This window comes from Phycodurus eques, chromosome 6 (genome assembly GCF_024500275.1).
Source record: "Phycodurus eques isolate BA_2022a chromosome 6, UOR_Pequ_1.1, whole genome shotgun sequence".
Lineage (NCBI taxonomy): Eukaryota > Metazoa > Chordata > Actinopteri > Syngnathiformes > Syngnathidae > Phycodurus > Phycodurus eques.
Window position 1 is genome coordinate 15,833,792 of NC_084530.1, and position 12,320 is coordinate 15,846,111.

The window sequence follows — 12,320 nt, forward strand, 5'->3', positions numbered from 1 at the left end:
AAGGTTTCTTCATACTGCACGCTCTCCTCAAGACCACCCGTCTCCTTTAGAGTTGCACAGCGTTGTTCTGGTTTAGCTATTTGTGACCAAGCCTGCTGTCGTGCCCATATTTATTTGTCAAACAAGCCAGTGGAGGTCAATATGTAGACTAAGGCTAGGCAACAGGCGGACTCCTGGCCTCCAGTCTAATTTTGACATGGGCTTTTGTGGGGGTTTGAGCCTGTCAGAGAGGAAAGCTAGCCTCAATTTCTCAGGTAATCTTTTCTATATTGACTTAATGGCTTGTCCCAATTTAGGGCTGTGGTTAGCTGCAGTGGAACACTATACCCCAGATTGGAGTTAACCTACCCTAATGTAACATTTTAGCTGCAATTGGGGGACATTAACGCCTTTCCTTCAATCCTTGAACCCCGTTGTCACGTCCTTCCAGCCCCACGCCCTCTGGAGAAGCACTCAAAAAGCCCCTTGAGACCACAGATTTACAGGATCATCTTCCAGTGTGTGTGTATGTGTGAACATAGAGTGGTCTGTGGATTGCTGTAGGCTGTAGGCTGATTTGGTTTTGTTAGGTTGAGAGGATTTGTGCCGCAGCGAAGCTTTAGCTCTTTTAAAAGTCTCTTCCTCCCTCCCTTAATTTCCCTCTCACTCACTTCCTCCCCTCAATGGGGACAGGGAAGTAATTATCAGCGACTTAAATACCCTTGATGGGTTTCGTGGGGAGAGGGGAACAGTGCGCTGTGGTGCTCCAAAGCTGAATGGTAATGTTGGACCTCCAAAAAATAAAAAATAAATAAAAAAAAAGTTTGTGATATTGCATTATCCATTGATCATGAAGAATAATGTAAGACGCTGCTTGTGTCTTCTGGAAACCTATTTGCATTTATTGTATGTTTGATGCCATTGATTGCATGAAATTTTAACCACCCCTGCTCCCTTCATTGGATCAGAACAGAGCTGCTTTGTTGCACCGATTGTAAAATCTCACAAACAATCTCCTTCACACTGTAGCCCTCATATAGAAACATCAGTGCTTCCTGCCAACGGGATTGTGGTTCTTCTGCAGCCCTGTGCTCGCTAACTGTTTCATGTGCGTCAGTTCTGCCAGATCAAATGTCCCGTGTCCTGCGTGCTTATCAAACCAGACAATGGACCTCCTGCTGTGAGCACAGAGAAGGCCGACTACCCAGCAAGCATTCATTTCCCCTCTCGGCCTAATCCTCCGTCCCGGGAGAGATGCGCAGGAGGCTAATGAATACAGAAGAAGAAATGCAAGTTTACAAAATGCCGCATGTTCCATGGAATCGAGCGTACAATGGCTGACAAAAACAAAAAGATTCATAAATGCCCGAACACACATTCAGTACCCACAGATCATTTATTTGTTGCGTACAAGAAACACATATTGAAAATAGTGTCTGTGGTTAGATAAGCCTCATTATGTGTGTGCTTATGCAACCAACTTGGCCTATTTTCCACACACATTGTGTGCTTGTTGCATAAGTGCATCAGTGAAATAGTCACATAGTCACTGTCCACCAACCTGAGCAAAAACTCATCTGGTTGAGTTGGCTGCAATTCTATGCACCTGTTTGACAGCTTAGTTACAGTCTTAGGTATTTTTGTGTGTGTTTTTCATAGTTTTTGTAAACCAAAGATAAACACAAATAAAATTAAACTGTTGCCCTAAAAACGGAAGAAGAAAAAAACTATAGGCAAAGGAATTAGGTCACTGAATATCATAGTTGTATTATTTTTCTTGTTTCCATAATTGAAATGTTCTAGTAATACAGTAATACAATACGGCAGTTACTCCCCCTCAAACAAATTCCAGAATATTGACATCACCGCTGGTACTTTTATTTTCTCCATATTTCTGACAATTGACTATTTGCACCATCCGACTCATGATTTCAGTGATATCATTAGGAATGCGACAAACATATTTGTACACCTGGCCCTTACAATTACAGAATCTTAAAACAGAACTTAAAAGCCAGGAGTGGCCCTCCTCTTCGCAGCTTTAAAAACTTCCACTCTTTATTTGGGAAGACCTTCCACTAAATGTTGGTGTGTGTCTGTGGGAACTTTGTCCTGCCTGCTGGCTTCCAATCTCTCTTTTAGTTCCCCCCACGGGTGTTCGATGGTCTCAAGTTCTTACACACTAAACTAATCCAAAGATGCCTTTATGGACATTTCTTTGTACAGTCACAGTCATGCTGGAACAGCAAATGGCCTCCCCTAAGGTTTTTCCAAAAAGTTACAAGCATACTATAGTACAGATGGTCATTAGGTTGTATCCCAAAATGTTGGTTTGTATTAGATTTGTCTTAGTTTTAGGATAGGAAGGTGAGAACAGACAACTCCTATTGCTCCTACCATCAGGAGTGTGTTAGTTCAGGACATAAATATCCACTATGACTGAGAGACTGACAGAGGAACGAGCGAAGAGCTTTGGCTCACACGTCCCAGGTTAGCTTGAAAGCATTACCAAGGCCTTATGCATGTCAATATATTAGCTTTGGGGCGAGTTAACACCTCTATTTTGAGAATGGTTGCTTTGGCGTACAAACTGAACAGTTGACTTCTGTGTGTGTGTGTGTGAGTGTGTGTGTGTGTGTGTGTGTGTGTGTGATAGAGAAAGTGAGAAAAGAGAGGAAGTGCCCTTCCTATAGGTCGATGGATTTTGCTGGAGGTTTTAATTAGCTAATCAGTTGAACATGGGCTTTTAAGCGTGCTGGAGACCGCAGCTAAAACCGGTTGTCAATACCCATTAAAATGGTGGCCTCAGCTGTCCCTGCTCAGACAAGGCCATATTTAAATGCTACTGAAAAAGGAAAACAAAAGTGTTGGGAGGCGTATGCCTATAGGAGCGTCAATCCTATAGTGTACAATTAGAAGTACAGAATATATTGTAGGAAGGATTCTGTTAAAATGAATTACTGAGTGATTGTTGATGAATAGGAATACTTATAAGGTATACATTGACCAGTGGTATTCAAAAGTTCAACCCTAGACAGTTTAAAGGAGTACACATTTTGAGTAGTAGTATCACAATGTCATCATTATTCCACGTGTTAATATGCGGTTAAAACACAAAATAATCATACCCTGGGTATAAATTGAAGTACTGTAAAGTGCTTTTTTATTTTTGTATTCCCCCCCCCCCCCCCACCCACAATATAAGGGGTATCTTAAATGGAAATGACACAAGAAAGTGGCTAAAGCCTGCAAGATGTGTTAAGAAATATTAATAAATGCCAGATCATTTGCTTTGAAGATGTTTGTACACTATCTAAATTATGGTAGAGTATGTCATCTTTTTGTAACTTCTTAAGCACATTTTTCAAGATCTTAGCTAAACTCCAAATTGTAGGAAGCTTATGACTTTGGAGATTCCACTGTAAATGCTACTGTGCTTTTCGGTAATACTACGTTGGGTAACATGCTTGCTATTTGTTTACACTGTATGCCTGTGTGGTGTTTGTCCACAAGACAGAAATGTCGGGACTTTCCAGAAATGTGCACTAAGTTGATCGCAGTTATTTACTTGTTTATGTATGAGGACTCTGTGGTGTGTGTCTGTGTTTGTAAGCGCGTGTACACACATTCTTGTTTACCCTGAGAGAGGTGTCTGAGTTGTCTTCTGTTTTCCACATTCATCCGCCAGTTCAGCTTATGGGCTTCTAATTGAAACAACAATCAGGAAATCACATTTGCGAGAGATAGAGCAGTGATGCTTCCTAAAAGAATCAAGATAAAGCCACTCATAAAAAGCGACAGTAAAAGGCATGTACAGTAGAAGGCATTTAAAACTCACAAATAAAAAATATGATTGTAATACCAATGTCAGCTCCAACAGTTGCTTGTGCGCTGATTCTGCATAAACCTTCCAACTCCCTACCATTTAGCCGAAAAATAAATAATGACATCATCTAACACTGGAAAAGAAAAATGTATTTTGAACTTCTTTCACTCGTTCAACCACTGAGTATTTACAGTATATATTTAGACCAGCAGAATCTTAGTTTTCGTTAAAAAAAAAGAAGAAGAAATCATGGTGAAATTTATGTATACTCTTTTTCAAAACCATTTTAAATCTACAGTTATCAGAATATAAATCACATTCAACAAAATGTTGACTTGGACTCATGCTGATTATCACACATGAGCAGTAAGTTTTTTTCTTTCTTCACAATGATTTGCTGCTTACTTAAGTAACTCAATGCTTACTTTGCACCAGTGATTCCCGACCACTGTGCCATGAAAGCTCGTCAGGTGTGCTGCGGAAAACTATTACTAAATGAGTAATTTACTACAAATAATGTATTTTTGTTCATCTACCTATGCAAGTGACTTATAGTGACATGCATAACAGTTAAATGGTTTTTCACTGGATAGCAGAAGGTACATTAACCTGTGTAGTCACCTGTTGCCATTCATACAACAGAATGATAGCTTTATACAGGCCCAGATTTCAAGTCACTGATGGTGTGGTGGTACACTTGCCGTACTTTGGTGCAGCTACTTATACACTTTAGAGTTTCTGAATTATGTACATTACTGTATATTCAAGAGTACCATCAAGAAGCAGAGTGACATTACTATAACGACACCTTTCAATTTGTGCAAGCAGAATCATTTATGCGGTCTAATTAGTATTCTATGTGGTTGTTAGATTAAATGATGCTGCAAATGCATACTGATTATGATTAATAAAAGTGTATCTGCATATGGATGCATCTTTGTCAAAGTACAACTCAAGTCAAAAGTGCATTTTTTTTGGAGTCTGCCAGCCATATGCAGGTCAGTGCATGGGGTCCTTTGTAAGTGAGGAGGTAATAAATAGCCATGTCTTCTTATGAACAGCATGTGGACAGACAGACAGTCACACAGGCACACACACACATACACACGTAGACACACCCATACACACGCATACACATCTCTCACTCTCTTTTCTCACCGTCCCTGTGGCCAAAAAGGCATCTGCTGCTCAGGCTGATGTCATCTGGAGATAATAAGTAGGCCCAGCATGGCACCGGTCCACAGCCAAAGCCTCAGACCTCCTTTAGGCTGCATGTGCTTTCTACGATCTGGCAACCTACATCTGGAGAAGCAGGTAAACAAGATAGTCTTGCGCAAAGTAAAGCCTCTGGGCTTGGGGTACACCAACACTGAACAACTTGACAAATTGTTCGGTGGGTGTTTTCAGTATACAGCAGATGCAGTTTCTCCTCAAGCTCTTTTCCCCTTGCCGACAGCACTGACAGAAAACAGAGCAAAGGGGATAGGAAACCTCACATGCAAGAGTGACTATAAACTGGTGCTCAGGCCAAAATGTAACCACTGCATTGTTATGTTGCCTGTAGGTGCAGATTGTGTTTTACCACGTCGAGTGTCCTAGCCAGTAGACACAGAGCTGAGGTTGACTGAGTGTATATACGGTATATTTATAATAATGCATAAAATACTCATTATGTACTATCTCTGTCTATTTTTCATAACAGTGTATATCTAAAGATGACACTATAAATGTAGAACAGAAACATGGATATATGAGGAATAATAAAAAAAAAGAAAAATGAAGGCCATATTTGTCATTGCCAGTTTTCCACAAATATTATTTTGCTCAAGGATTGTCTCAAACAGAAGAAAAGAAGGAAGAATTTTGCGCCTGGGAGGCATATTGACCAAATTCAGGCCACCACGTGAATTTGGTTGCATAATATGTCATAATAACTACAATAAAAAAAAATTCAACCTTCTATCGCTGTGCGTATGATGAGGAGTGTAATCTTTCTCAGCTGGTTTCAGCTTTCTATCAAAGCCATATAGCAGTTACTGTAGTACACAGTATTGTAACACCACACTCTCCATGGAGCACCAGAAAACATATTTTATGATGGAATTTAGTCAAGATTTTAATGAATATTAATTACAAATTAGATGCTGACAAATTATATGCACTACACAATAACTCATTGTGCACTGTTGAGCAGTAGACTAATTACTAATTATCTTTAACATAAGTTATGAAAATATGTACTTGTAGAATTGGAGTATGTAAATTGTTCAATTGTGTACCCAGAAATATTGATACACTGTACATATATTTGATTTAGGGTACAAACTATAAGATTTTCGTGGGTCATGGCACAAAATCTATCACAAATGTCCATAAATTGATGTTTTTACAGCACCATGAGCACAAGCTCAATGCACCAAGCATACTCCGTGTACAACCAACCACTCCAAAACGATGGCAAGTCCTGCTTTAAACCAATCACAGACAGATATAGCAGATATTCTGCAGGTGGCACAGAACAGACTATATTTTGCCACATTGTCATAATTATACTTTAGAATGTGGTATGAATTAGAGTTACGTAATGTGAGCTCATAAAAAATAATTAAAATGTAAAAAAAAAAATTCCTTTAGTGTTAATGAGTATCATGAAAATTTCTCAAACGTTTATTATTTTACTATTTTCTACTACATTATTTTCATTCTTCCCAGTCCTTTTGGGTAGCTTTCTAAGTCACTGTCCGCCATGACTGCCATCATCAAGTTAATGCGTGAGTCTGCAGAAAATGTCCATATGGAAAACACGGACGGTGGCGCAAACATGATTCTGGTGGCGCTTTGGGGCAGAGATGTGGTGTTGACCTATTTTTGTAGTTGACTTATCTGAGTTATTATATAGTACACACACGCACACACACACACACACACCACAGTGACAACAGTGAAAACTCGAGGAAGCAGAAAATCTGCTGAAAAAGACCACTGAGTTACTTTGGACAGCCTGTGTCCCACTCATGGCGCCCACCTTGACTGTGGTCCATTCTAAAAGCTATTAAAGGAGCTAACAGCCATCAATCGGCCCATTTGGACAGCAGCGAGTGGGTGGATTAAGTGGATGGAGTGGATGGCCTCTCCTATTGTCTTGCTCTATTTCTTCCTTACTGAACATTCTTTTCAAGTCAGTTTTAACTGCTTACTCCTTTATTTCTTTACCTTTTTTTTTTTTTACATACGGTATCTACAGTGTTATGAAAAATTATTTGTCTTCCTGATTTCTTTTGCACATGTAAAACACTTTGTTTCAGCTCATAAAGACAATTTTATTACCTCACAAAGACAATGCAAGCACATATAAACTACAAAAGAAAAAAAAAAACATTATGACAAGATCCAAATAAACCCCAGAACAAATGAGACACAAAGTGATTGAGATCTATCAATCTGATTTTAATGCCATTTCCATGGCATTGGGACTCCAGCGAACCACAGTCAGAGCCATTATCCACAAATGGAGAAAACAAGGAACAGAGGTGAACCTTCCCAGGCATGGTTGGCCAACCAAAATACCAAGAGTAGAATGACAACTCATCTGGGAGGTCACAAAAGAACCCAGAATGACATCCAAAGAAATACTGTACTCACTGGCCTCAGTTAAGGTCAATGTTTGTGACTCAACCATAAGAAAGACACTGGGCAAAAATGTTCTCAGGCAAAAAACTACTGCTGACACTTTTCAAGAAGCATTTTGATCATTCCTTGGACTTTTGGATAAATACTCTGGACAAATGAGACAAAACTGATCTGAACTTTTTGGAAATTACACAGCATTTGATGAAAGAAACTCATGCCAACAGTCAAACAGTGCTGACAGTGTGATGATCTGGGGCTGATTTCTACTTCAGGACCTGGACAACTTGCTGTGATTAATGGAACAATGAATTATGCTGTCTACCAGAAAATCCTGCATGCGAATGTCCAGCCATCAATTCGTGCCCTCAAACTCAAGTATTCTTTCATTATGCAGCTTGACAACATCCAAAAACATATTAACAAGTCCACTTCTGAATGGCTAAAAAGCACTAAATTAATGTTTTGGAGTGACCAAGTCAAATTCTGGATTTAAAATCGAATTGGGATGCTGTGGTATGACCATGAAAGGGCTTTGCATGTTCAAAAAGACTCAAATAAAGCTGAGTTTAAAAAATTCTGCTTGGAAGAGCAGGCCAAAATTTATCCACAGCGATGCAAAGGACTCATCACCAGTTATCACAAACACTTGATTTTGTTATTCCGTCCAAAGGTGGCACAACCAGTTACACTATTAGGTTCAGGAGCCAATTACATTTTCACATAAGGCCAGAAAGTGTGTGTCCCCCCCCCCCCCCAATGAATAACATCATTATTGAGAAATTTTATGTGGGTGGTCTTTGTGTAAAATTTAAGTTGGTTTGAGGATCAGAAATATTTATATGTGATAAACGTGCAAAAATAAATAAATGAATAAAAATCCAACATCAGGAAGGTGACAAATAGCTTTTACTGCACTGCATATCCTTGCCGCCTGGCAGTGCACTTATGTCTTGGACCTGTTTGACTGCTATCTGTGTGTATGGAACAGAAGGAGGTCTTAGAGACAAAGAAATCAAATTGTCTGCTAGGGCCTAATTCCCACTGACATCCACTTCAGGCAGCTAGTCTTTCTTTACCAGCATCCTGGAGCGAGGAAAGGGGAAGAGGAGGAGGACATGGTGGTAGGCTATCGAAGTGTATGTGTGTGTGTGTGTGTGTGTGTGTACAAGAGAAAATAGAGGGGGCAGTTGGATAAGTCAGATACTGACACCCTGTACTTCTTGCCACAGATCAACCTGCGGCAAAGAGCTCTCTCTTCAGCATGATTTTCCAACACACGCACACACGCAGGCACGCACACACACACACAGACACAGTTACAAAACTACTTTGCTACAATAAAGTACAGGCGTAGACTAAATTCATGTCTGCCCGAGTACCGCCAGCCGAATGACCTGCAATCCTTTGTGACAGCTGAAAGTGGAAGATGTCAACTCTTTCAAGTACCTAGGCTACTCCTTCGTGGAGACCGGACAAGGCACCGCCAATATCAACGATCGAATCACCCATGCCCAATTGGCATTTGCCAAATTATAGGCCTCCCTGTGGTCGCTGTGAGATCTCACTGAGGATAAAGGGAATGATCTACCAAGCTGTGGTGTGAGAGATTGCTGGTGAGAAAAGCTGACTTGAGGAAACTAGAAGTCTTTGAGCAATGACTGTCTCCGGCACAGCCTTTACTGCCCCGCCTTGAACATATCTCATCAGCATCCCTCTGCCACTTTGTTCTCTCTGTTATTCTCCTTTAACGTTGCCTCCAATGGTTTGGTCACACCACCTGCCCATCCATCCCCTGGCGAACATATGAGGGAGGTCTTGTAACTGCCCCCCAAACCTGGGCGATTTGGGTCGGTGGCCAGCCGAAGACTCAGAATACGACGCTCAAGGATGACCTAGCAGGCATCATCTGCTCTCAAGTTGTCTGCCTCCGCCTTTGGAACAGGTAATGGCTGTTCCAAGGGCGGAGCCTGTGATATGGAGCCAGATGACTGTGCTTTGGCTGCTTCTGTTCTGGACACCAACCAGGCCAATGAAGACATTGGCTCAAACCGGACCAGGCGAACGCTGTTTTAACAACAACAGCAATTCCATATGAGAACGCCGCAAAGAACAGAGCAGAAACATGACAATCCTTTTCGTCACTATTCCAGTTAGTTTCTTGTCCTGGTAATTTAACACCCCATATCATAATGATCGGCCCACATGATTTTTCTTATAATTGACATATTTTCGTACAATCATGTATATACCTGCAATGAGACAAAGCCCATTAAATGGGTTCATAAAAGGAGACCTCCAGTCTTGTCAGTTTCATTACATTTAAATGACATCATGGGGGTATTGATTGTCTTCTGGCTGGGACGAAAGCAGGTCAGCTAATAGATGATGCTTCCAAATTTAGAGATGGGAGAAAGCTTTCGACCCGCATCTTCAGCAGAGAAGCGCAATGAACTAACTGATGTGATCATCAAATGTAACTTTAATTTTAGGTCGCTTATTTGTGTCAAACTTTGTTTAGAAATGGACCAATCTGTAACAATTTTTATCATAGGTTCATATGTCAATAACAATGACACACAAAGCACTTATGCTGCTGTACCCAAACAAAGGTGGACCAAAGGGGTTTGTCATCACATGAAGAGCTCTATTCCAAAATACTATGCGGTGAACCCTCACTATTTGCAGGGGTTAGGGACCAAGCCCTGTCTTGAATTGTGAAAATTTTAGTGAGTAATGAATGTCCTCAAATTTTTTTTTTATAGTTGCTCATATTAATAGTTAAACCCTAAATATAACAAAACACTTTACTATGATTTTAAACTAATCTCATAGCATTATTCTTACAAATAAATAATTTCCAGATTATTTTAGTTTGAAAAAAATGCACCGCAAGTGCGAGGATGCTGGTGTGTATGTCACCTCCTTGCATCCTGTAAAACTACCAAGTGCTACTTTCCTATCAACCAGTTTGCTACGTTTTTGACTCAGTGATACGTACTCAAAAGTTTTTAAATACTGTACATCGCAAACTACCATTTATCTTTAGTTGGGTACTTACTGTTGAGCGGCTGGCCATTACCAGCTGATCCACACCTTTCTCTGCATCATCTGGAGAGGTTTACTACTCTGCTTTCTCCTGTGGCAACCCAAGAAGCCTCGCTTACCTGTCAGACCTCTACTGGAATTTTCCATCCAGCTACTGTTCACTGTCAAGCTGGCCGGCTATTAGCAGGCAGCAACGCCTCCGCTAACATGGTGCCTCAGAAGGAGCAAGGCGTTTGGGCGGCATCTCAGGACGTTACAGGGAGTGTACAAAAAGAGGTGGATAGGCCCCAGTTTTCAGCGAATAGTTGTAAGTTAGGGTCAACAGAAAAACTAGAGAGTAGGTGAGTGACTCAACTTTTGTTGTTGTTGCGACTTTCGGCTTATCCCATCAGGGGACAAGGGATTACCGTGGTAAAGTGGTTTGCAGAAAGGGCAAGAGGTTTTTATGTTGGAACCTGAGCACAAACCTTTCTGTGTGCATTTTAATGTTCTCCATGTGCTTGTATGTCTCCAGCTTCCTTTCACAGACCAAAAAACGTATACTATTTCAACAAAAATATTCGGACACACTTCCACCAGTCATGTATCCAGGCGCGCCTTTGACGTGTTACCAACCCTTTTATGTATCACTCCTCACAATCATTACCACAGCAACTTATGCTGACAGGGCAGTACAGAGTGCCAATGTGTTGACATAACAAATCCAGTCTGCCCGCCATAAATGACTGCAGAAAGCAGTTTCAGAATTCAGTTGGCATAAGAAATGTGAACCAGGCCAATGTGTCAGACCTGTGATTGCCACGAATGTCAAAAATCTGAGAGTACTGACACTTCTGAAAAGATTTTTAATTGCTTATATACCTGCACAAGCTCTATTTTGTCAAAATGAAGCCCCTCAATTCACTTGAACATTGTTTCTTGCCACAAAAGGGCAACAAAGTAATACTTTTTTGCTTTGGCTTGAGCACAAAAAGTGAAAAAGTGAGATTTTCCAGACAGTAATGGAGGTTAAGTTAAAAAAAAAAAAAAAACTGCGAATAGGTGAATTTATGAATAATGAACTACAACTAGCCTATGCAGGGGTACATAAACAGCAATCATTTGTTGTTAAATTAGGGGTGCCGTGAGTCTTTGTGTATCAATTTTAGTTTGCAGCACAGATGAAAGCACAAATACGGTAATAAGTGCCGCATGTTACTCTGGTGACAGATATTTTAGCATTCCCAGTTCACAACAGTTTTCAAGTCATATTACTACTATGTAGAGGACCGGCCCAATTGTACAGTGTGAGCAGGTTGTTGCTCTTGTGCAGTCTGCGCAGTGTTAGCACTTCGATACTAGCCTTGATTTTCAGCAGGCGAAGGAATCATATGAGTGTGATTCTGAATTTAAGTTGTGTTAAGTGCTTACATACAATAATGATCTTATATTGAGCTTCATGGTCAATTTAACTTCACAAATATCATGTTTGCGCTTATTGTGTTAAAACACAATGATTAACACACAGTTACATGACATGAGGCTCAGCACATGTTTTTCAGGTTTAAACAAGCTATGCGCTATGACGTATGTTGTTGACACTATGTTGATGCTAAGCAGAGCTCCCATGGGGCGTGAATCCATTCTGGTCCTGTCTGGCTCTAGCTCCGAAAATGCACTCAACATGTGGATCCTATGCAGAGGCGGGTAGAGTAGCCAAATAGTGTAGTCAAGTAAGAGTCCTGTTACTTGTAAGTAATATGACTCAAGTAAAAGTAAAAAGTAGTCCTCCCAAATAATACTTGAGTAAGAGTAAGAAAATACTCAGTAAATGGTAACTTCTGATTTCTCAGAGCAGGAA